This window comes from Mytilus galloprovincialis, chromosome 14 (assembly GCF_965363235.1).
Source record: "Mytilus galloprovincialis chromosome 14, xbMytGall1.hap1.1, whole genome shotgun sequence".
Lineage (NCBI taxonomy): Eukaryota > Metazoa > Mollusca > Bivalvia > Mytilida > Mytilidae > Mytilus > Mytilus galloprovincialis.
The window spans coordinates 31,728,171-31,755,226 of record NC_134851.1 but is presented as its reverse complement, the minus strand read 5'-3'; positions in this window follow the sequence as shown (position 1 = coordinate 31,755,226).

Here is a 27,056-nt window from a genome sequence, read left to right as displayed (position 1 = left end):
GAGGTCCCGAATTTAAATAAATTAAAATCTAGACATCCCGAAATTCGACGAAAAAATTCCCGGATCCCGAAAGGGTCAATCCCGAAATCCCGAGTTTTGAAACTCCCGAACCTGTAGTCCCGATAAAGGTCCTATCCCCCCTTACAGTGACTGCTTTATTTAACTACGGACAACTGTTTCCTTCTTTTTTTTGCATGTTTGATGAAAAAAATATGGCATGTTATCAAGGTTGTATGTCTTTTAATCCAAATATGTGTTAATGCACAACGGATGCCACGTTTGGAGCAGGATCTACCCTTCCGGAGCACCCGAGTTCACCCCTAGTTTTTGGTGGGGTTCTTGTTGCTTATTCTTTATTTTTCTTTGTTATGTCATGTGTACTTTTGTTTGTCTGTTCGTCTTTTTCATTTTTAGCCATGGCGTTGTCAGTTTATTTTCGATTTACTTAGTTTATTTAGTTTGACTGTCCCTCTGGTATCTTTCGTCCCTCTTTTGTAAGTCTTTAATTCCAAAAATGTGTTTTATTAACTTATTTTCATTGTGGATATGCAATGAGAATATTTTGCTTGTTTCCTTATACCCGATTTGAACTAAGTAAACAAAACTTACTAAGTAGTGTTATAATTGCCAATGAGACAACTCTCTATAAGAGACCAAATGACATGCACACAATTTAACTTATATAGGTGACTGTACTGCCTTCGACAATGAGAAAAACCCATACCGCGTATTTAGCTATAAAAGGCCACGAAATGACAAATGTACAATAATTTAAACGAGAACTGATACGCAAATATGTACAAAATAATAAACGTAAAATAAATCTACAAAATAATGTATAATATTTGAAATTCTTGAATATAAGTAATATTTATAGTTACACTGTTTTAGGAATGAATTTTAAGACTTGATTTGTTCCGTACCAGTATCGAGATAGTCATGTAACGAACATATGTACGAACTGTGCACCACTTATTGCGGACCTGTTTTTGTATTGTTATGAGTTACAATTTATGACTAAAATTAGCAAAGACCCATCAAAACAACATTTGATACAAAAATTTAACAATACTTTTAGATATTTGGATGATATATTGGCTCTAAATAATGACGACTTCAGTATGTATACTAAAGAAATTTATCCTGTAGAACTTACTTTAAATAAAGCTAATGATAACAATGACCACTGCCCTTTCCTCGATCTTGATATCTATATCATAAACGGGAAGCTTAATACAAAAATTTATGATAAAAGAGATGATTTTTCATTTCCTATTGTTAATTATCCATTTTTAGATGGTGACGTTCCCTTGTCACCATCTTATGGTGTTTATATATCTCAACTTGTACGATTCGCTCGTGTATGTAACAATGTATTAGATTTTAGCGAGAGAAATTTATGTATTACTGAAAAATTATTACACCAGGGTTTTCGATATCACAAACTGGTCAAAACATTTACTAAATTTTATCACCGGTATAAGGAAATAATTCGTAAATATAACTCAACATGCAGACATCTTATACGTTCAGGTATTTCACATCCAAAATTTTATGGAAATATTCTTTATAAAGCACAAAAATGTCAGTATTCTCCTCAGAAACTAACAAAACCTTTAAATAGACTTATTAAAAGGGGATATAGTTACGATACTGTTGTCAGGTCATTAAAGATTGCATATTTTGGCTTTAACATTGATTCACTGATAGGGTCTTTGCATCGGAACTAAACATATTTATTTCTAAAAAAACAGTTGTTGGCATGACACGGGTTATGTTCTTCTCATATATTTTATGATAGTATGATACTAAACCCCTAACGGGAGGGATTGTACCTGATATTCATATGATGAAGACATAATCTTTCAATCAGTTTAATTGAGGTCTGGAGCTGGCTTGTCAGTTAACTGCTAGTAGTCTGTTGTTATTTATGTATTATTGTCATTTTATTTATTTTCTTTTGTTACATCTTTTGACATCAGACTCGGACTTCTCTTGAACTGAATTTTAATGTGCGTATTGTTATTCTTTTACTTTTCTACATTGGCTAGAGGTATAGGGGGAGGGTTGAGATCTCATAAACATGTTTAACCCCGCCGCAATTTTGCGCCTGTCCCAAGTCAGGAGCCTCTGGCCTTTGTTAGTCTTGTATGATTTTAAATTTTAGTTTCTTGTGTATAATTCGGAGTTTAGTATGACGTCCATTATCACTGTACTATTATGCATATTTTAGGGGCCAGCTGAAGGACACCTACGGGTGCGGGAATCCTCGCTGCGTTGGAGACCCATTGGTTGCCTTCGGCTGTTGTTTGCTCTGTGGTCGGGTGGTTGTCGCTTTGACATATTCACCATTTCCTTTCTCAATTTTATTATCCGTTTATTCTTAACTTACCAATTCCGTCGTATTTTCTAGCTCAAAGTGGGAAAAACTTTTATTGTTTGTAATATTTTCTTCTTATAAATTGGCCATCCATCTATTTACACCTGAATATTATAATTACTATGGTGGAATTGATCTGATAATATTATAAAATACCAGTAAAATATTGTGGTATTCATCTTCAAATATTCACTTTGATCGGGCTCAAATCAAGACAGCTACAAATTTCAATTTATTCTCCTTTTTGTGGATCCTTTTTAGGATATTTGCTTCTCCTGCTTTTGAAAGTTTTCTAGATATTCGGGAACCCCCTGTTTTTTCAATGAAGTTCCATTAAAATGTAAACCCCCTAAACTTACTTCTTTTTTTATTATTATTATTTTATAAAATATAATTTATAAAGTCATATTCAAAATGCTTTAGAATCCTAAAATTTCTTCAGATTATTTCTTAAAGAAAATGGCAACCTATGTTCAATGTATCAAAAGTTAAAAAAAAAAAATCCCGTCAAATTATCAATGGCTATATTTCAAAAACAAGCTCTCTGACCCTTTATGCTTACTTAGTTCTTTCATTTACATACTATCAATGTAAAACAGTCCTTTAAAAAGCTTGCTATTTGAAAAAAGTTCGACATTTTTTTTTATTTCAATGAAATTACACTTTAAAACATTAAACTGCGCATGCCCTCCTTTTAAAATCATTTCTCAATGGCAACTTATTTTTATCTTACTTGATCATGTTGGTGATTCAAGCCAAATTACTATTTCTAATTAAATTGAGAATAATAATAAATAAAAAAAAAAAAACATCAACCATAAAAGTTGGTTCGAACCCACTACATTATGTTTGTGTCTTTTCTATTTAAGGGGCGTGTAATTCAGTGACTGTTGTGTATTGCTGTATTTCATATTTGTTTACATTATTTTATACCAACATTAGGCCATTGGTTATTTTGTTGTCATTTCGGAGCATTTGATAGTTGACTACTATTTGCGGTATTTGTGCATTGTTGAAGGCAACACGGTGACCTATATGTGTAAAATTCTGTGTCATTTGGTTCATTGTGAAAAGTTGCTTTATTGGTAGTCTTGCCACATCTTCTATAGTACCTAAGATATGAAAGTTGCTTGGTTTTTATTAAACTTAGTAATACGTATAGGTGTATCATTCATATAGTTCATTGATGTTTTAAAAAGCTTTTAACAAGCTGTAATGAAGAAAATATACTCTTTTATTTTGATAATTTAAGTTAGATGATGATTTTTCCTTGGTGCTGAGGCTGTTGTGTTAATGATTAGAAGAAGAAAAGTGAAATAACATAAATGACGAACTCCAAGGAAAAATCTAAAAGGAAAGTCCATAAGCAAATAGCAAAATTAAAAGCTCAAACACAACAAACAAATGATTTACAAATGGCATATTCCTGACTTGGTACAGGCAATTTCTGATGTAGAAAATGATTTTATTAAAAAAACTTCCTCTTGAATATGGCAATATTGTGGGTTACTGTATAATTTATTTTATCTTACCTCCAATATATTTATGGGGATATGATTGATTAATAGACTACACGTTGTGATTATGTATATTTGATATAGGGTGTCACATGGTTAGTTACCATATAGGGTTAGCAACCATATGGCGTTAGTAAGGAGCTACTTCCTTTTCAAAACAAAAATGATGCCACAATCCTTTAAAAAAACACATGGTGTTGAGGAAAAATCTTAAAGGATTTAACAGACGACAAAATTGACAATGAAAGGTTGAAATAAGTTCATAAAACATAATTAAAGCTAACAAGTTGTTACTGTTGTCATAACGGAGTTACTATTCTTTCAAAACAAAACACAAAAAAAGAAATCTGAAAGGAGTTAACAGACGAAGAAATAAATACATGTAATACACGATTGAAATAAATTGGATCCATACAACACATTTAAAGCTTTACAGCTGTTATTGTTGGCATTTGTTTGCTGTATAAACAAATGGAAGTATAGGATCTTAATACTAAATATTTAAGACTTCGTCACTTAATAGGCTGCTAGTCAAAATACCATTTGTGTAGATAGTCGGTAAGATAAATTTGTTACATGCTGTGCTAGTGACCTAATACAAGATATATGGGGTCAGCTTCGCTCTCTCCCCATATGGAATTTAATGACCCCATATAACACGTATTAGATCACTAACACACCATGTAACTCATACTATAAGGTTGTTAAATGAGCATTAAGTCCGACTCATGGATGTTAGGTTTTGTAGTAAACTGTTTTCTCACACAAATTTTGGTGTTTTTGAATTCATTTCTGACAAAGTTTGAATCATTTGCTTATGTTAAAGAGCAATTGTCTGTCCTTAATTTAATAACACCACCAATTGACATACTGCCACTGCGTTTAAAAAAAATACATAAAATGCCTACAGTTTATGGTCAAAAGTATTTGGTGTTTTACAAGATTTTTTTTATAAACAAAAATACGGGTTTTGTCTCAAACAGGGTGGGAAATTTTTGTTGGTATTTGAATCGAATGTGTGCCAAATAAAGCAAAACATTCACAGTCTTATTTTTGTATTTAGTTATATTTTTTGTTTGAAATATTTTAACTTTCAGATAATATAAACAGAAAAATATATATAATTAAAAACCAATTGTTCAGAGAACAATTGAAGGTCTTTCCACCAAAACAATGAATTTTGATATGAAAGGTGTAAAAATAGGTTTAAAATGTCATTTCAATCGTCAAATGATAGCTTATTGTACGCTGATTCCAAAAATCTATGGTTTCTAAACAATATTGTTTCAGATAAGGGAGATAATTTCTTACTTCCGGTTAAAAAAACGCTATTTCCGATAATATTTGACTATTAACTTGACACTGATTCCAAAAATATCTGGTTCTATATACTTTTATATAAATAAAGTACAATAAATAGCTACTTCCGGTTTACACAAGGTCACTTCCGGTTGTTTTTTCAAGCTTAAATGGTTTGATACCGTTTGCCAAAAGTCTCATGGCTTTATCATGTATACATATGAGGTAAAAGCAAAGGTCAAAATCTAGAACGTCAAATTAAACTATGACCTTGAGATCAATTTCAAGGTCATTAACCAAGAACCTCAAATCAAAAGACCATAGGTCTTAATTATGTTTAGTTAATGAGTTATATCACCATACGCGTATTTTTAAATACCAAAGGGGAGAAAACTCCCTTTTACATTCAACGTACCCTTGCAAGCAAAATTTACGTGTTACGACATGTCGCAACAAACAATTTAGAAAAAATAATTTGTCGATATCTCATACGGTTTCTGGAAATGAGTGAAAATGAGCCAAATTCAAAAATTAGAATATGACCTTGACCTTTGACCTTGACCTAATTTTCATTTTTTTGGACCAAGGACCTCAAATCAAAAGATCCTAAGTCTCTATCAATTATAGTTTACCAGTTAGAAATGCAATTGACTTATATCAAATGCATAAGGGGAAATAACTCTCATAAGGAGCGTTCATATCACTTCGGTCAAAATAGGACAAATCATGCGAAGGATATAACGAGCAATTTTGTAAAATAAATTTGTCATACTATTTTACGGTTGCGAAGGAGATGCGCTAACAAGGAAAACAGTGTTTGGGGAGATAACTCCTACAAAGAAAAGTATTCGTTTACGCAGGGTAAATTTCAAAAGCGCATAAACTGTTCGATATCATATACCAAATATCTAAGCGACTTATTGCGAAACAAATGTTTATCGCAAGAACAAAATTAGGCGGAAGAAAAAAAAAAAAAAAAAAATAATCAGAAGAAAAACAATAGGTCTTTCCACAGAAAAGTGGAAAGACCTAATTAGCCATATATTTTAAACAAATTAAATGGTAAAAAGATTTGAAAAAATTTTCTTGTCAATGAAAAAAGACAACACTTAAAATAAAAATTATGATAAAAAAGGCAAAATTTACTCTAGACAATTCTATGTCTTTTATAACCTGGTTTGTGAAAATCCAATAATAAATATCTTCAAAATGCTTTGTTTTTCAATATGCTATATACCAAAATAAGGATGGTGACGAATATGTTTGATTATAAAATAAAATTGAAAATAGAAATAGGGAATGTGTGAAAGAGCCAACAACCCGACCATAGGGCACATACCATCCAAAGGCTACCAATGGGTCTTCAATGCAGTGAGAAGCTCCTGCACCCGGGGGCGTGCTTCAGCTGACCCCTTAACAAATCTGTATACTAGTTTAGTGATACTGGACGTCATACTAAACTACGAATTAAAACTTATTCAAGACTAAGAGAAGGCAGAGGCTCCTGACTTGTGACAGACGCAAAAAATGGGGCGCAGTTAAACATGCTTTTTTGAGACCACAACCCTCCTCTTTTACCTCTAGCCAATTTAGAAAAAAAACCCACAAAAATACGCACAGTCAAACTCAGTCTAACAGAAATCCGAGTCCGATGTCAGAATAGGGAACAAAAGAATATCAACAAAATGACAATAATACACAAATAACAAAAGACTACTCGCAGAACTGAAATGCAAGCTCCAGACCTTAACTAAACTGATTGAAAGAGTATGTCTTATATGAATATCAAGCACATAAAAGATAAAACAAACAATGCCTACAACCTTGGATGATTGCTTGTGATTATGTTTCTCCTTTTGTATATAGATTTTAACATTAGTTTTCCTGTTTGAATACTTTCAAACTAGCCAGTTTAGAGTCGGTTTGTGCTATGACTATGTGTTAAAGGCCGTACGTTGATCTATATTGGTTTACATTTAACAATATTGTGACTTAGACAGAGAGTTGTATCGTTGGCACTCATGCCACATCTTATTATTTTTATGCAATCAATCTTTCACGATGTCAATTGTATGTCGTTTTTAATGAAACAACTATAACTTTTGTGTAAACATACCCAATGTTTAACAATTTTTTTTAATAATATTGTGACTTAGAAAGAATAAAACAAAAGTAGCAGTATGTATTGTTCTTTGAGACCGTGGGAAGCACAATTAAGTGCTAACAATCGCAAGGAACTGATTTTAATTTGACGTTTATTGAATAGCGAAGTCTAGTTGGCATTTCAGCTACATTTAACATTTGAAATAATAAAAAAAGAAGTATCAGATAAAGTCCAAGTATCTAAAACAATATCTACTTCAGGATAATGCAAATTTTTATCGCCCTTTAATATAAGCAAGCTGAAAAAAATTAAGTATGACCTTGTCGTCATTAAAGCAGGTTAAATAAAAATTAAATAATCATAACGTTTTTGAATGATTCAACAGTTTGACTTTTAGATTATTCAACGCGAAGCAATTTTATAAGATAAGGGACCTGTCTCTTTTTACAATTTACATGTCATCAGTCAGATGTTATATTTACTATTCATAAAATAAGGTAACAAAACAAAAAGGGCCATCATTAGCACGCACATACCAACCAAAGTGGTCGCTTACCACAAGTGCAACACGAATAAGAGAAAACACTTGAACAAGATGATAACTCAAACAAATATAACCTCGCTGCAAATATGAATTTAAGGTGGTATGGTGGTCTTTTTGCCATCTTGGATTGTACAAAACAGAGAATCTTAGGTTCAGATTTTCAATCAAGTTTTCAAAATTTGAGGCAGGAATGCAGATAACTAATGTGAATTTGCATTTAAAAGAATACATCATTTCTATTGTAGTTTTAAAATATATCAATATATACGATGTTTTGGCAAAGTATGAACAAATTAAATCATTTTTTATTTAGACTTCCATACCAAAATCCAGAATGTATTCTTCTGACGTTGCAGTTTCGTAGAAATCTCGTTTCTGAATTTTTCCTAAAACATGTGATACAAGTGGAAAATATCAATGATTTCAAAAAAATATTATTATCAAACTTAACTCTGTGTAGAAATTATGTATTTATAATAAGTATTTTTTTTGAGTAGTGAAATTTTCAAATTTTATCACCAATCAAGTCAGTCTCATTAACCAAAATGTTGAGAAAATAGGCATGGGGTACAAGAAACATTACATCCCAGGTCTTTTTTTTTCTCTTCAAATTATGAATTTCAAGATATGGATTTTTTTTAATAATTTTTTAAAAAGAGGTTGAAATTATATGCTTTAAAAGAAAAAAAAACTCAAATTTACAAAATTGACAGCATCAGAATATATAATTATACTCGAGAAAGAAACAAATTGTTTTAAAACTTTATTATACTAACACTTTCCTGTAGTTTTCTTTTAATTGAATGTATTCAAATCGGTTTAATTTCAGCTTGATGGAAAGTATAAGAAAATGGTTTAATTGGGAAACTGTGATCAATTTTATGATAATAGCCCAAAAATTGCATGGTAAAAATTGATGACGATGAGAAAATCAACACAATTGGGTACTTTACAATTGCCGTAGAAAAAAACACGAATCTTTTTTTATAATTCATTTCATATAAACCCAAAAATCAGGTATGAAAACAACGTTTATTTCATAATTTTTTGACTCCTTCGAGGGTGAACATCCTAGTACCATGAGAGGTTATGAAAAAGCAACAGCAGATATTGTGATTCATTGTGATTAGTTTTGCATTTTTAGAGTGTTCGTCTCAAACTGAGAGCGAATTCCATAAGTGATCACCAACAGACTTAAGGTTTACAAAACTTTGAATTTTTCGAAAAACTAAGGATTTTCTCATCCCAGTCATAGATTACCTTAGCCGTATTTGGCACAACATTTTGGAATTTTGGATCCTCAATGCTCTTTAACTTTGTACTTGTGTAACCGGAGAGCACGTATCTACTCTATAAATTCATATCGTCACCGCCGGTGAACCCCGGTCGCCTGCGTGACAGTCAGTGCGTTAACAACTGAGCCAAAGAATCGATTCACTAGCTCAGTTGATTAAGACTGGCTATATATGTTCTACCTGTACTAACGGGAAGCAGCCCCGCTACACTATTCCCCAACCACAAAAGTCATCATATCTTAATATTTGACTCTTAACAACACAAACCCTGGCTATACTCCAGATAACCATCGTGGATTTTTCAGTCGGGCGCCAAATGTAACCGGAGAGCACGTATCTACTCTATAAATTCATCTCCTCACCACCGGGATTCGAACCCCGGTCGTCTGCGTGACAGTCAGTACGTTAACCCACTGAGCCAAAGAATCGATTCACTAGCTCAGTTGATTAAGACTGGCTATATGTTCTTCCTGTACTAAGGGGAAGCAACCTCGCTACACCTGTTTGGCTTAATAAATATTTTGATATGAGCGTCACTGATGAGTCTTATGTAGACGAAACGCGCGTCTGGCGTACTAAATTATAATCCTGGTACTTGTGATAACTATTAAAAGAAAATGTACATATATTTAGGTTAATGTCATAGTTTTACATAAATATAACAAAGTATTAATTGTAATACAATTATCACAATTAGCTTTGCTCTATTTCAATTCGTGTCATAAAACGATAAACAGGCAATGTTTAGTCTTCCTTATCGCCAAAGATTAATATTGACGAACCATTGTATATCAAGTGGAAGCTCTCTTGATTTGATTTACTTCTTTGATATGCCAGCTTTAGCTGGCACCTATGGTAGAAGCATCGTTTTGGAATAAAGAATGATAACACTTTCTACACGACCCATCTGAAAAGTTTCGTTACTCTTGTTAAATCTCGTACGATTTTTTTTAATGGCTGCCGAATTAAACGTTTCAACGCGAACTTGAAAAAAAAACGGAATAGATCGGAATAATTTCGATGTTAAATACGACTTGAATTTTTCAGAAATTTTGGGAACTTGTGTAGTTTATTTTTTTTTTTTTTTTGTACCACGGAAATAATTGAAGTTTGGACAACAACATCTCACGCCATGTTTCGTGTGCTCATCTTTCCGTTATCAGTGAGGTCAAAACAAATTTCCTAGATAATCACACTTACTTCATTATAAAGTCACACAATCATAACTAATGATAACATATTAAGCGTAAAAGTTCCGTCCAGCCATGGGAACACACAAAAAAGCCTCTGCAAGCAATACCTTTCTGGATTTTTTTATAAAGGCCATGCAACATGCGGGGTAAACTCCGGTGCACTGGTTGACCATGACTACTCATGTTGATCTGCCACATAATTCCCCATATTAAGGAACAGTGATAATGACGTTGGTTATACTGTTGAATGTGATCACAGTTATTCATGTAGCCCACAGACTAATTCAAAACTTAACAAAAGTCTAAAACAAAAACAAAATACTATTCAAATAATTCACAATCTTCCAATTCTGTATTTCCTTTGGCAAACTCTCTACAAATCTTGTCACTGATTATGTCACATATCAGACATCTACCTTATACAGTCCCAGCAGATGGAAACTGTTTTGTTTTCTTTCTCTAAGTTTATTTATGAGGAGACTTGAGTCTGACTGAGAGTATTACATTTATGTACAGACTCTATATAATATATTGTACGCTCCCATATTGTCCAAAACCGGATTTTTATGGGAAGATGGAGTTAATATGATAACCCATGATCATATCATGACTTTGATAGTATACACAGGAGGGCATGTATCTTGGTAGTATGTGGGCTAAATCCTTTAAAATTCAAGCTGCAGTAGTCGCCTATATATTTTATGCGTCAGTTTAAACCTGATGAAAACACTTTCACTCTACCAAGTACTTTATCACTATATCAGGTTCACATTTCAACCTATTTTGCAATACACTCTTATGGTTATATAACATCACAGTACCAAAATTGTCTCAGTAACCAAATTTAACAAAAAAAGCTGCAGAAATCTTACAAGTTTTCTTTAACCATGTGAAGTTATCTAATTATCAAATTTGTCACCAGCATCGTTTTTTTTTCTTCAAAAAAATAATAGTTTAAGCAATGGCATAATGTCAAATTGTTCATTTTTGTAGAAATAAACAAAGCATCTACTTATATTGCAGTTTTAAAGATACAAAATTTAAAAAAATATCGAAAATGTGTACAACTGATTTAATTTTTTTTTTCTAGCTTCTCTCATGTAAAAGCAGAACTTTTTTGGTCACTATTTATATGTTGAGTCGAACTAAGAGTTGTAACACTTTATAGTGACTGAACAGGTTAAACAAATACTTCTCAAGAAACAGAAAAAGAAGACAATTTGGACATGTTGAAACAGCACAAGCCATGCCAGTATATGTATGAATAAAAACTCAGATTAGAATAGCATGGACAATATGTTAGTTATATGTCCTTGTGAATATATAGTGAGGAGTATTCTGCAGATACTAATAATACAATTTAATCAAGTGTTTTGTACATTTTCAGTTAAAATTTTCACACAATCAGTGAAATATTCAAATAGGCTAGACTAAATTTGTATTACTGAAAGTTTCATAATATAATGACAAGTGTTTTATTTACCAAATAACTCGCATGTATTTCTGTGAGAAAAAAAATCATATGCAATTTTGGAACTTAAAGGGAAAGAAGATCCTTTTGCTGCGCATGTCAACTGTGAATATACTTACCAATATTATTTTCTTTACCATGATACTGACGACAACATTATCAAGGACTACACATCGTAGCAAAAATGCACAAATTACAGATAAAATAATTAAAACATCTTATTTTGTGTGCATCTCCTACCAAATCAGTATTTGTTACATCTATATATACTAGATTATTTCTATTTTGTGATGTTATGCTATTGTTTCAGAAAAAGGGAGAAGGTTTGGTACCATTAAAAGGTTTAATCCGGCTGCAAATGTTAGTACCTGTCCTAAGTCAGGAATCTGATGTACAGTAGTTGTCGTTTGTTTATGTAATTTCTACGTGTTGCTCGTTTCTGGTTTTTTTTATATAGATTAGAACGTTGGTTTTCCCGTTTGAATGGTTTTTGCACTAGTAATTCTGCGCCCCCTTATAGCTTGTTGTTCGGTGTGAGCCAAGGCTCCGTGTTGAAGGCCGTACATTGACCTATAATGGTATACTTTTATAAATTGATATTTGGAGAGTTGTCTCATTGGCATTCACACCACATTTTCCTATATCTAGATGAGTAATAATCAATGTAAATATGGTAAATTTTTTAAGAAAAACCCAAAATGTGGTAAAAAAAAACCAAACCCGAAAATTTTGTACCATAACCCATAAATCAATTCTAATCTTCCTTTAATGTATTGAACCTTCTAGTACAATTTCATAGAGATCCATTCACTTATACTAAAGTTATTGTCTGAAAACCAAATGTGTCTACTTGAAAACAACAACTACATGATAATAAGCATTACTCGAAAGCAAATTTTTGACATGCTTGTATTTTCTCTTTCCATTCTTAATTTTATTTTGCTGTCATATGAAAACATGAAAGTTCTAACAAAAAAATATATGCACGAAATAACATAAAACTGACTCTGAATTAGTGCATGAAATTAATTTAGATCGTGAATCCACAAACTGAAGATGATGAGGAATACGAAATGCTTTTTTTTGTTCGAGTCTGATTTTTTTCACCAAAGCCCTTCAGCTCTATCAATTAATTTTATTTAGTGAAAATTTAACATTTGTATTAAGGTTAATCATACGGCCGTATTTTCAACTACAAAACTACTGTGTACAAACTTACCTGTGCGGTTAGGGAAGTTTTAAATGTTTTTAATAAAATATAAAAGTTAAATTTATTTTGCATATCTGAAAGATAAAATCGTTTTTGATGAAGATCTAGATTCAATTTTTTTTTTCCTCTGCTTGAAAGATTTTTTTTAATCAATTTTGGAACTGAATATTTTTTTTATGAAGTTCAACATGTTCAATGATCGCTCTCACTTAACATTTTTCATCTGAACTTATTATTTTATTTAAGACAAAAACTATATATTAATGTGGCCTAAGACATTCATCCTGACCATATATGAAATATTTGCCACTGGACGTTAAGCAACCAACAACTAGTCAATATATAGGACATTGTCTTGATTAAAGCTGGCATCTAAGGTTGCGCCTTCCTCATATTAGGAATACGTCACAAGACAACAGCTATTCTAGTTTTTGGCTGTTTTTGCAACAATATCCTGTTACATATTACTTCCGCTTTACAAATGTTTGAAGAAAGTAAAACTACGGACATAGTTCTGGTCTAGAATTTGTGGTTAAACGAAGGTTTAATTTCGATTCTATGATTTGCAATGATCATACGTCGCTTTTTAGACTTGAAGTAGTAGAAGTGATAATTAGTGTTAAGTTTCCTTTATTTGTTTTCACAGCATGTAATCCAGAATAATATTAGATAACGAAAAGTCGTTACATAAATTTAATGTCATTAATCTACGCATAAAAACAGACAAAAATATTTTATTGCATTTTATTACGTGTATGTGTTTTGAAGGGAAATAGTACTGATCGATATGTTAAAAATCATATGACATAGCTTTAAAATAGTTAGTTTAAAAATAACAAGTTAAAAAGTGAGGTTTTGATCCCAACTGAAAATTAGAACAACAATATGCAATTATAGTTATCATGTTCAAATTTAAAAAAGTATCTGTCCACTAATACAAAAATTTACAAGCCAGTGCCCGTATGAATAGAACTACTTAAATTAAGACTTTTTCCGAACGGAAGGATTGTTCTACGCGTCCTACGATAAAGTAGTACTACGAATGAATATCTTAATTTCAGTGGTTATATGCATACGGATCCAGACCCCTGATGGTAATATGAACACGTTTGAGATACAATACCTGTCCGATTATATATATGAATATTGCAAATTTTGTAATTTGAAAATGCCTGTACCAAGTCAGGAATATGACAGTTCTTGTCCATTCCATGTTTTGTTATTTACTTTTGCCATGTGATTAAGGACTTTGTGAATTGATTTTCCTTTGAGTTCAGTATTTTTGTGATTTTTCTTTTTGGTATTTACCAGTATTGACACAGTGCCATTATCATCACGTCGATTGCCTTATATAACACGATTTTTCGAAAACAATTGCAGTTAGAAGTAGAGCTGGCATGTCAGTTAACTGCTAGTATTATTGTCATTTTGTTTATTTTCTTTAGTTACATTTTCTGACATCAGACTTGGACGTCTCTTGAACTGAATTGTAATGTACGTACTGTTATGCGTTTACTTTTCTACATTGGCTAGAAGTATAGGGAGAGGGTTGAGAACATGTTTACCCCGGCCGCATTTTTTGGGCCTGTCCTAAGTCCCTTCTAGCCTTTTTCATGCTTTTAAGGGTTGTATTATTTTTAATTTAAGTCTCTTGTGTACAATTTGGAGTTGTGTATGGCATTATCACTGAACTAGTATATATATATTTGTTGAGGGGCCAGCTGAAGGACGCCTCCGGGTGTGGGAATTTCTCGCTGCATTGAAGACCTGTTGGTGACCTTCGGCTGTTGTCTGTTCTATGGCCGGGTTTTTGTCTCTTTGACACATTCCAAATATCTCTTCTCAATTTCATTACACCAAATATCTGAGTTTGACAAGTATATGAAATGTTTTCAATATTGCTGATGTTTTTCGAGTTGTTTGAGTGTAGTGATTACAAATCGTATTGATTAACGTAATCGATACAAATAGTTATCAAAGGTAGATAAAGGAAACCCATTCAAAACAAGACAGAAAAAAACATCTAAAGATCAAATCAATAGTCATTTGTGATTCAAATTTGTTTTTTCTGTGACTCTATAGAACGAATGATATTATGTGACATTTCAAAGTTTGTATAACAGCCTTGACATATGCACACTGAATGAGGGGGAGGGGTGGTGAATGTTCTGTTGATGAGGAAAGTGTTTATTTACATAAAGTGTAACATCTTGCAGTCAAGTTCACACATTTGCCGTCTACAAAAACTGTTCAACGTATGTCATTTGTTGATGTTTCACTTTAATTTGAATAATAAATTAAGGTTGTTTATACTTTAAGTATCGCAACAAAATCGACCGCTGACTGAAGTGAATTTCTGTTTAAAAAAGGTTTCTATAATTTGCAAAGATCATACGTCGCTTTTTGTACTTGAAGTAGTAGAAGTGATAATTAGTGTTAAGTTTCCTTTATTTGTTTTCACAGCCTGTAACCAGAATAACATTAGATAACAAAAAGGCATTGAGTTTCCATAGTCGTTCTTGAGTGTTTGTTGTTTCGTCGTTACATAAATTTAATGTCAATAATCTACGCATAAAAACAGAGAAAAATATTTTATTGCATTTTATTACATTTATGGGTTTTGAAGGGAAACAGTACTGTCCGATATGTTAAAAACCATATGATATAGATTAAAAGTAGGTAGTTTCAATATTGCTGCTGTTTTTCGAGTTGTTTGAGTGTAGTGATTGGAAATTGATTAACGTAATCGATAAAAAAAGTTATCAAAGGTAGATAAAAGAAACACATTCAAAACAAGAAAGAAAAAACATCTAGAGATCAAACCGATAGTCGTTTATGATTTTATTTGGGTTTTTTTCTGTGACTCTATAGAAAGAATGATATGTGACATTTCAAAGTTTGTATAACAGCTTTGACATATGCACACTAGATGAGGGGGAGGTGAATGTACTGTTGATGAGGAAAGTGTTTATTTACATAAAGTGTAACATCTTGCAGTCATGTTCACACAATTTTCCGTCCACAACAACACTGTGAATTTCTGTTTAAAAAAGTTTTAACACAGGACAATAAAATGCTTCCAAAAGCAGAATTTAAAACGCATAAACTCAAGCATTTGAAAACCGGCTTAAAATTTATATACTCCAGATCCTACCATCTTTAATCTTAAACTGTTAAATTATGTTACCATAAATTGAATGAGGGCAGATAACAACTAGCCCATCTCATGTCAATATTGCATATATCCAAAGAATGAATTATCAAATTGAAGATAACAGGATCATAGTTGTGTACTCAAGCTGGGCGTTTCAGTTACAAACTATCAATTTGTGAAACTCGGAAAAATGTTAGAAGGGACAAATTACGAAGACTAAAACCATTCAGGACCTGAAATTCCATAGCGTTTTGCCAAATATTACTCGAGCAATTTATTCATGGAATATTACTCGAAAAAATGTTAGAAGGGCCAAATTACGAAGACTAAAAACATTCAGGACCTGAAATTCCATAGCGTTTTTTCAAATGTTACTCGAGATTTTATTCATGGAATATTACTCGAAAAAATGTTAGAAGGACCAAATTACGAAGAATAAAAACATTCAAGACCTGAAATTCCGTAGCGTTTTGCCAAATATTACTAGAGCAATTTATTCATGGAATAGACGATCATAAGTATTATGTGAATCAATGTTGAACACGACATATGATGTGCACTACCACCAGCAGCATCATATACTGCTGATTCCATTATATTCGAGAGTAAGAGTTTTCCTGGATTGGGGATAACTTACATTTTTGGTTGATACTTTTTTTCGTGATTTTGCCAAAATCGGCATATACGAATTTAGAAAAAAATTTAAATAATTCGTTGAAAATTTAATTTCGTAGATCGACTATACAAACGAAATCCACGAAAATAAATATGTACCAACTAATGACAAATCCATAGTATTTGACTCAAATTTACAATGGTTTTCATGCAATATTTATTTTTCGTTTGAACAAAAACAATATATAACAAGTAATCCTGTGTTCGGATGCTACACAAAAGTCTCCAAAACGGAACCCAAATCATTGTGGTATCCATGATGTCAGATGACGTGTGTGTAAAGTTTCGTTAAATTTGAAGAATTTTCATTGTTTTTACATTTGAGCGATATCCATGGTAACGGCGGCAATTTTGGAAATTCCAAATTCAAAAGTTTAGTTCAGATATGCTAGGCAATATTTGTTTTAAGTTTCATCAATTTTGAAGCATTTTGAAATGTTTCACATTTTAGCAGTTTCAAAGGTCACGGTGGCCATTTTGGAAATTCCAAATTCAAAAGACAAGTCTACATTAGCTAGGCAACATTTGTTTATAAGTCTCATTAAATTTGAAGCCTTTTGAAGTTTTTCATATTTTTGCTGTTTCCATGGTAACGGCGACCATTTTGAAATTTCCAAAGTCTAACTGCTGCTGCAATTTGTTCTCTCCATAATTATATACCATCATATAACATTAGATGTTTCTAGAATAAATATAACATTGATGTTCTGGAATGTTCCATGAAAATTCATCCCCCCCCTAAAATTATACCAAGGAGACCCCTACTGAAATGAAAAAAGTTTCATGTTGAAGCAGACATGCGTCTCTTAATATTCATAGAAGTAATCATAATTCCATCTACTCTACATACAGTAGCAAATTTAAAAAATGTAAAAAAAATTGTCCCCACCCATCTTTCAGTCCCCTAATTATGCCAAGATGACACCCTGGTATCATGGACATTGGGTTCAGCAACCCCCATGATGCAGACCCATACATGTACAAAGAAAATATATAAAGTTTCCATCCTCTACTTCTTTCAAGAAAATGGTAGGACAGTTTAAGGGGGGAGAAAAAGAAAAATAAGAATAATTAAAAACCAATTGTTCAAAGAACAATTGAAAGTCTTTCCACATCAAAGATAGTTTCTTCTTACTGATGCTATAAATAAAGGTGTAATTATAATTTTGAGTGAAATAAGGGAGATAATATGCTACTTCCGGTGAAATGAATGTCACTTCCGGTCTCATATGATAGCTTCTTTCACACTGATTCCAAAAATATATAGTTTCTATATAATTTTGCATGTAGAATGGGAGATAATTGGCCACTTCCGGTTTGTTGGAAGTCATTTTTAGTCTTCAGTAATCAGTTTTTGTATCTATATGACAAAATATATGGATTCTGAGTACTTTTATATGAAAAATTTGCAAAAAAGGCTATTTCCGGTTTTCTCAAGGTCACTTCCGGTAGTCATTTTTCAAGGTCATATGTCACCTAACCTATGTACAAGGTCAAATGGCTTTATAATGAAGTTAGTTGAAGTTCTATTCAAATAACCTCATATCAAGACATTTCAGGGGCACTAACTCCTATAAGATGCCATTAAATTGTATAAATGTACCATATCTTCATTACAATAAAGCAGACATTTTGCACTTGTTCTTTTATATGTATCTTTCAAAGTGTCTGAGCAAATGCAAAAACAAGCAAAAGTCACAATTGAGAACTTGACCTTTGACCTTGACCTCATTTTCTAAGTTAGGACATAGGGGCGTCAAATAAAAATATCCCAGGCTTATACGGTTAACGGTTGATGAGTTGAAAACACATACGGACAAATTTATTGTGTAGGGGTAGAAAACTCCTATAAAATATCATCGAATCGCTTCGATCCAAATTAGCCAAAAATTCCTGAGGATGTAACAATTTGTAAAAGGAATTTTGTTGCTATCTTTTTTTGTTACGAAGGAGATGCACACACATGATAAACAGTGAATAGGGAGATAACTCTTACAAACAAAATGGTTTGCCTTAGCAGGGTAAAATTTAAAAGCGCATAAACTATACGATACCATATGAAAAATATCTAAGCGACATATTGCGAAACAAACATTTATCGCAAGAACAAAATTTGGCGGAAGAAAAAAAAATAATCAGAAGAAAAACAATAAGTCTTTCCACAGAAAAGTGGAAAGACTTAATAATAAGAAACGGGACAAAAACATAAAGTCTCCAAAACTCCTTTTTGGTGACTTAATTAGATAAATAAAATAACGATTTACACGGAACGTTTTTTTTTATTAAATGGAAAAATTAAAAGCTGAAACACATCTTACAAATGAAAAATAACTGTCAAATTCCAAGTTTTTAGAATAAGCAGATAATTTTTTTAAAATTCTTTTAAAATACTGAAGGTCTTATTTTTTTTTTCATATTTATCTTTAACAACATGGCCAATATGCACACGTACAACTTCTTCAATCCAACCACCAATTGTTCTTGTATCAAGTCACATGTTTCTTTTTGTTGTGTTCTTTTCGGATTACGTCACCCTGGGAAATTAATTGTAAACACCTGCAGTATTTGTATTTTGTTTTTGAACATCTTGTTATCCTTTTTATCTCACTTGGTTTAAACACCATTTGAGTTATTGCAGTGCTCGTTGTCCGTCGACTTTGTTTATCGTCGCCACGAACCTTTTCAAAACTCCATTGGTATACCACTCAGCCAATAACAGCAACACTTTACACATGTGATTACTGAATTCAAAGACCTAATTTGTTACTAGACTTGACGAATAAACAAACGAAATGTATAATTTAGATTAAAATGAAGCATCAACAAATGACAAACGTTAAAAAGTTGTTGAGTTTATGTTTCACTTAATGTAAGTAAACACCTGTTCTAATCAACAGTGCCTTATTCCCCTCTCATTCAGTGTGCATGTGTCGAGGAGAATAGTTAATTACCTAACCGTTATACAAGATTTGAAATGTCACATAATATCATTCTTCCCATAGGGTCACAGAAAAAAAAAAAATTACTAAAGACTTCCAATTAGATCTTTAGATATCTGCTTTTTTTCATTTTGTGTCAATAGGCAGTTAGTTGTCTTGCTTACGTTTACTTAATTCATAGTTTAGAAAGAATAAAGTAATGAATAAAAAAAATAATCCAAATGAAAACTCCACAGTAATATCATCGCCATGTTGTGTTAGTTTCAAAAGTTGCTTTGATATAGATTTTGCTTAGTTATTAACGAGTATTGGTTCATGTATAGGGATCATTGTACTCATTGGTGTAGTTGTTTTGGAGAAATCTTGTGATATAACTCAATCGACGTGATTTTACTAGATAACTATAATAACGTCTTATCTGACAGGGTTTGTATTTCAAAAGTGCGTCTATAACCATTTTGGATATAACGTACCGATTTCTTAAGTAGCAGGTGCTTGTCTTGTTTGAATTTGAAAACGAACACTACTGCATCGTTTGTGCATATTATATTTCAAGTGTTCAGTGGGCATCAACAGCTCACTTTATTACTTACGTCATAACGGAATCACCATTGAAATTGCTATGGACGTCGGGAAGGGGCGGTTTATTTCCTCAACGGAAAGGGCACGGCGGGAATCGGCCACAAAACTCATGGAGAATATTAACAGAAATGCAGAAATAGAACTCAAATACCCCAGAGTAACAAACAACAACAAAAATTTTAGATGTATTTCAATAGACAATAAATACATTGTCATATACCTTGTTATGTGTCTTAATTATACTGTTCTCATATATGATGGTGTTTTACTTGTTCTATGATAAATGTTAGGTGGTATTATGTTAAAAAAAAAACCATTATCTGAAAAATTGTATAATGAAAACTATCTTACTCTTTTACCTTGGTTAAGTCTTTTGCGTGGTAAGTCTTTTATGTGATGACATGATAATTAAAACAATCCTCTATGAACACCTTATTTTGTACAGAGATGGGTCCGATTACTTTCAAGGTAATTGATTAAATTACAATTACTTTGTCATTTGTACGATTAAATTAAATTAATGATTACACATTTCTGAAAGTGTCTGATTAAATTAATGATTACATTGGCAAAGTAATCATGATTACATCTGATTACAATGAATTAAAAAAAATACATTTTGCATGATGTGTATGAATAAACGTTTAATATATAACTATATAATTTTTTAGAAAGTATTGTGTTTGCTATATTATAAAATGATAACTTCAAACTTCATCTATTTAATAAACCTCAAAAGTTCACTTCATACATACATGAACATTGTGTCACTGGTTATGACACATTTCACTTTATCATCATTATTCTCTGAATTATTTTGACTTCAATTGAATATAGCTTTATAAAAAGCGGTTGCTGTTTGTCTTCTGACATATTCTAGACTTTAATTTAGATTTGTTTCAAGGTGCAGTTTATGGGAGATAAAATATGGATGAAATAAAGTTACCAGTTTAATCAAATTGTAAACAAAATACAAGTGCTAAAAATCATTGCATTTTACATGTCCAATCCAAATACATACAAAAATTTGCTTATTTTAAACAAGATATTTGTCCAACTTTTAATTAATTTTGTGCTAATTGGATAAATTATCACATGTCTGATTTATCTTTTACCATATATGTTGTCCTACAGCTATACTCAGTTGGTAATTGCAATAAAAACAAACCTTAATTGATTTCCTACCTGTCAATTCAAAGTTGACAAAAATCACAACATTAACAAAAGATTATAATTAAGGGTTAAAGAAAAGTATAACTTGAATATAACAGTTATTATCAAATATATATATATGTACATCTTTGAATTGTGAATATATGTACAATATCTTTTACTAAGACCAGAAACATATAATTGTATTATATGACTCTTCTTAGGCTATTGATGACTTTTCAATACTGTAACAGTTTATTTTTTTACTGAAGTATACAAACCAATTGTCATGCTTTATAAAAAAAAAAGTAAACCAAACTATCTTAACATGTTCAATATAAATTGAATAAGAATAACAAAAAGTTTCCTTATTGACCATAAACACAGTTTACGATTTTTTCATTGTAATCAGAATGTATCAGGATTACAGGGTATTTTGAAAAGTAATTGATTAAATTAAATTACATGTAATAAGATATTTGGCTGATTAATGATTACAATGATTACTTGAAAAATTGTAATCAATTACAGCTGATTAACGATTACAATTACAATTACCCCAAGTCTGATTTTGTAATGCTTGCCCTTGATAGTAATGTTTTCCGCTCCGTGTTTCCGTTTGTCTATTCCTACGTATGTCTGTACTGATACTGGTTAATTATGAATAAGAAGATGGGATAAGAGTGTCATTCAGACACCTATCCAACCAAGTCACAAAGTATATATAGATTTGTCTGTTACACTGCCGCACTGCCTTTAAAAAAATAGCGGGAATATAAAACGTTACTTCCCGCAACGTCTTAATTTTTGGCTCTCTTTGTGAGGCTTACGGAAGGGATTGAGTAAACAATATTATGTTACTCGATTTTTTTAAAAACCAGAATACTGATAAATATTTTTTAAAACGCTATGACGTTTCCTTTTATTTTAGGAATACCATATCTTATTTTGGCCAAATCGACACCGTTGGAAATACTTTTACAAATCTTTAATGCGCATTTCAAATGTTCATTTCTTGCCGTATTTTTTGGAAACCATAACGTTTTTGGCTTTATTTGAGTAAGAATTGAATTAATGCTTTTAATTGTTACGCTTCAATTTGAGCCCCATTACATAATTACCTGTTGATTAAAAAGTTATATGTTTTTTATTTAAAAAGGCAACAATGTCCAATGTTCAGCCCCTTTTCTTGCAAAGATGAAATCTACGTCGAATATTTTTTTGGGCAAAATTTGATTCTTTGCCAATTGAAGAACGAATTATCTAAAAAGAAAACAATTCTCACCGTCAGAAATAAACTGTTGGATATGCCATTAATGTCACATAAAAGAGGTCTTTAACATTGACTCCTGAAACTTAAAATCATACCCTGCAGGTAATGGTATTTTAATTAAATACTTTGAAAAAAAATCAAAATTAACACTCTCAATATTTCAGATATATAAAGATATTTTCAAAATATATAGTCATATCAAATATTTAAAGCTACATAAGACCTTCTTGGAACAAACAATCGTTAACAAATATGTCTATTGTTTTACCTTCAGCGATGTTTGTTAGAACGCATGCATTGCATGTATTATGCCGTACAATTTCATTCTAGAATTACCGTTTACTAGGAAAAATTATAGTCAAGTGATGTGTTACGATAACGATCAAATGTGAACCGCTTCAGCTTTATAGACAGCAGAACGTCAAGAGTAAAGTTTGCTGTCTTTGCGGACATAACCATGCTATACTCGTATTGTGAGACAAATTGAATATTTCTAGGAACAGAACTTGAAGAGATTGAAGTTAACCACTGATTGTTGTATGCAGTTTAGTGTTTCGTTGTTATCCTCTTATAATTGATATGTTTTCCTCTATTCAAATTTGTAATCCGAATTTGTTTTTCTCTTAACCGATTTGTGACTTTTGAACAAGGTTATACAACTATTGCCTTTATTATATCGTTACCATAAATTACTTAAAACCTTTACTAAATTTTTTCAGAGATATAAAGATTTGGTTTTGAAGTTTGGTTGTACCTGTAGAAAACTTATTTCAAACGAGATAGCACATCCTCATTTTTACGGAAATGTTGTTAACCGTGCGCGGAAATTTAGAAATGATCCATGTAAACTTCTCGCTTCTTTAAATAAATTTATTCTAAAAGGTTACATATTCAACACTGTAATAAGATCATTAAATATTGTTTCTATTGGTATAAATGTTGATTTTGTTATCAGTAAATTAAAAGCTACTAAATATTACTAGTATGTTGTATACATATACTTATTCATGGATCTACATTCTGTCGATATCTTTAACTTGGCATTGCACAAGGTCATGTTTTTGTCTCTGGCTGATTATGGCGTCTTTACACTAAATCCATTGGATGTTGGATGTGTACGGATTGATAGTTTGGTCTTAGATGCATGATTTTTTTATTAGTTGTTAGTGGCTTTGAACTAGCTGTCAGATAACTGTGAGTACTCTCAAATCTGTGCATTGTGTCTTTTTGTGTCGGGGTGTATAAGTACCCGGCCACGTCCACTTGTAATTTTGTCCATCTGATGAGTAAGCCTTTTCCAAATGATATTTATAGTTCATTCTTATGTTGTAATGTTATACCGCTGTCCCAGGTTATGGGAGGGTTGGGATCCCGCTAACATGTTAAAACCCGCAACATTAGTTATGTATGTGCCTGTCCCAAGTCAGGAGCCTGTAATTCAGTGGTTGTCGTTTGTTTATATGTTACATATATTTGTTTTTCGTGCATTTTTTGTATATAAATAAGGACGTTAGTTTTCTCGTTTGAATTGTTTTACATTGTCTTATCGGGGCCTTTATAGCTGACTATGCGGTATGGGCTTTGCTCATTGTTGAAGGGTGTACTTTGACCTATAGTTGTTATTGTCTGTGTCATTTTGGACTTTTGAGGACAGTTGTCTCATTGGCAATCATACCACATCTTCTTTTTCATATCGATTGCATCCCTTTATATGTTTACGATGTATTAAACATTGTTTTTATGTTTTCAATGATATTTGTCTTTTATTTTAACAGTAAAACGTGTGTTAAATTTATTGGTTAGAATTTGACTTTGAAGATAATTATTGATGTATATGAATGACGATAATTTCACAAACGCTGATTTTCTAATTCCGTATAGTTCATATGCAATTTTGTGCTTCTTTGTACTAACATATTTGTTTGTTTTTATAGTGATAACGATTAAAACATAATGTTGACTGCTGTACCCCAATTTTTGATATTTTTGCCTGTTATGTCAGTTCATTTTGTTTACACATCGTTGTCCTTATAATGCAATTTGATGCAACTTTCATGCAAGGGAAAGGTTTATTAACCAGCTTTAAAATCAGATTTCATCCACCATTTTCAACATAAGAAAATGCACGTACCAAGTAAGGAGTATGACTGTTGTTATCCATTCGTTTGATGTGTTTTAGATTTAGATTTTGCCTTTTAAATTGGGGCTTTTGACAGTAAATCTCCAAATTTCCAACAAAAATTCTGTAGACAGTGTTTATTCATTGAATTATTGAATATGCAGTTCTAAAAATTGTCGTGTTAGAAATTCAGGATAATATAAATGCCTCGTGCACTAGTCCCTATGATTGTATTCCTTCAACATGTTCAAACTAGAACTGAGGAACATGTGTTAAGAATCACTGCTTGAATATTTTGGTATAATTCTAACATATTTATCATGCTGTGTATCTTATGATGGGTGTAACATGTGAAGCAGAAATCTGCTTATCCTCTTTGGGGACCTTAGATCACCCCAAATTGGAGGTGAGTTCATGTTGCTTAGTCTTTAGTTTTCTATGTTGTGTTTTTACGTACCTTTGTTGTCTGGTGGTCTTTTTCTTTTATCGCTTTGTCGTTGTCAATTTATTTTCGATTTACTTATTTGATTGCCCCTCTGGTATCTTTCGCCATCTCTTAGATATATTTCAACAATAAATCTCCAATCGGCAACAACAATTCTATGGACAGTATGTATCAAGCCCTGCAAACTATTGTCGGTTGCTGAATGTGCAATTCATATTTTGTTTTGTCTTGTTTTAATGCATAAGATATATGTAAACTCTTTTATAGCCATTGCTTTGTCAGTTTATTTTCGGCTTATTTAATGCAATGTCCCTTTTGTATATTTTGTCTTTTTTACAGTGGGCACAACCTCACAACCTTACAATGCTCTTTATTGTGGTGAAATTTCGGCCTGCCGAACTGGTTTTTTCGCACACAACTGATGAGTCTCATGTAATAGAAATACACTGAATGAAAGGTTTTACACTAGTATTTTTGGGGGGGCATTTATAGCTTGCTATTCGGTATGAGCCAAGGCTCCATGTTGAAGACCACACCTTGACCTATAATGGTTTACTTTTGTAAATTGTTACTTGGATGGAGAGTTGTCTCATTACCACATCTTCTAATATCTACTTCAATGACAAACTTTAGGCTGGTTATGTTTAACCCTTTAACGTTCCTACCGGTCAATTTGACCGGTAAGCGTTTTTTAAGTCATATTTTTTATGAAAAGCATTATTATGTCACACATACTAAACGTATTTTAGCCAGGAAAGACTTATTTTAAAGGCCAGAGTCTGCCCTTTCGTCTGAATATTTTTGTTAATAGAATATTTTTATTATTTAATGCGTTTTATGAGTTTAATGCAGAGTCATTCTGTTTCAAAATTCATACGTTATTTTCAAACGGGAACCAATCTATTCATTGCCGAAATAGCGTATTTTAACGGCTTTCTAACATTAGCAATGCAAAATAAAAATATGCATTTAAAACACCAAACAAAGAGCTTTCCAATAGTTATCGATTATTGAAAGAAAACGATAATTTATGGTATGTGTACCAGCAGAAGAAATGCGTAGCGAAAAAGACCAGGACTCACAATGCAAAAAAAAAAAGTTTTTGAGGTCTACGTAAATTATAGGAAAACGTTTCTCGAAATAGGAAAATCTAAATCGAGTATTTTTTTAATTAATTTCCAAGCTTTCCAAAACACTTTTCCTTTCAAGTTTTGATACTGGAATGAGTGAGCAATTAGCGTGTGAAATTTGACAAAAATAGACTGAAAATTACGGGTTTTGGAAGCGGATTGTTTCTTACATTATCGCGACGTCCTGATTGTTGAACTTATTTTCAAACATGTTTGCGACTTGAAATTTTAACGAGACAAACTACTCATTGCTTCTTAACCTGTACACATGGATGATGAGAATGAATCTGACTATCCTCTGTCGGAGGACGAGGAGGAATATCTTGATTTGCTCCTAAATAACCATTTAGAAGAGGAAAATGGGCGGGAATATGACTTTGTGCCAGTTCTTTCTAGTCAAGGGTAAATTTGTTTCTTTGTATTTAAGATTATTATTTGTTCCCATATTTTATCTGTGTGGTAGCGAGCACAAATTTTGTTCATATGAAATTTAATATCTATGTATAATTTGCTTTTGAATTGCTGTTGATGGAATAAATAAATGAATAGAAGTGGTATGATCTGATTGTCAATG